Source organism: Notothenia rossii, assembly GCF_949606895.1.
Source record: "Notothenia rossii genome assembly, chromosome: 1".
Classification (NCBI taxonomy): Eukaryota; Metazoa; Chordata; class Actinopteri; order Perciformes; family Nototheniidae; genus Notothenia; species Notothenia rossii.
This window is the reverse complement of record NC_136912.1, coordinates 59,667,334-59,668,038: the sequence shown is the minus strand read 5'-3', so window position 1 is coordinate 59,668,038 and position 705 is coordinate 59,667,334. Positions and strand designations below refer to the sequence as shown.

At 42.1% G+C, this 705-nt stretch overlaps 1 long non-coding RNA gene across 1 annotated transcript in view; it reads left to right on the top strand.

The window, feature by feature from the left end:
* Window positions 1-208, top strand: part of LOC307024833 — a 2,439-nt gene extending 2,231 nt beyond the window's left edge. The window contains exon 3 of the long non-coding RNA XR_013804001.1: window positions 1-208. This exon is cut by the window's left edge and continues 391 nt beyond it. This is a non-coding gene — a long non-coding RNA (uncharacterized lncRNA).
* Window positions 209-705: the final 497 nt, after the last annotated feature.

Sequence of the window (705 nt, the reverse complement as noted above, 5' to 3'; positions counted from 1 at the left end):
GCCCAACAGATTTGATAATTTCAGGAACAGTAATTGTTTCCAAGCTGTAGTGTTCCTCTTCTGGCTCGGGGGAGAGAAGCCAAGAAATTCCTGAGAACCTTCCCCCGAGTCTGTCCCTCAGCCAGTCACGATCTTCGGAGGTGGGCTCTCTTGTCAGCGGGTTAAATTAGTTATTGGTTTCAACAGTCACATTAAAACAGTTACTAAATCAGCTTACTATCACCTAAAGCACATATCTAGGATTAAAAGACTAATATCACAGCAGGATTTGGAAAAACATGTCCATGCTTTTATCTTCAGTAGACTGGACTACTGTAATGGTGTCTTTACAGGTCTCACTAAAATATCTATTAGAAAGCTGCAGCTGATTCAGAACACCGCTGCTCGAGTCCTCACCAACACTAAGAAAGAGGATCACATCACTCCTGTTCTGAAGTCTTTACTCTGGTTCCTCACTAACACTAAGAAAGTGGATCACATCACTCCAGTTCTGAAGTCTTTACAGTGGCTTCCTGTGTGTCAAAGAATAGATTTCAAAATACTGCTGCTGTTTATAAAGCACTGAATGGTTTAGGAACAAAATGCATTTCTGACCTCCTGCTAAATGATGAACCATCCAGATCTCTCAGGTCTTCAGGGACTGGTCAGCTTTCTGTCCCCAGAGTCAGAACTAAACATGGTAAAGCAGCGTACAGTTATTATGCT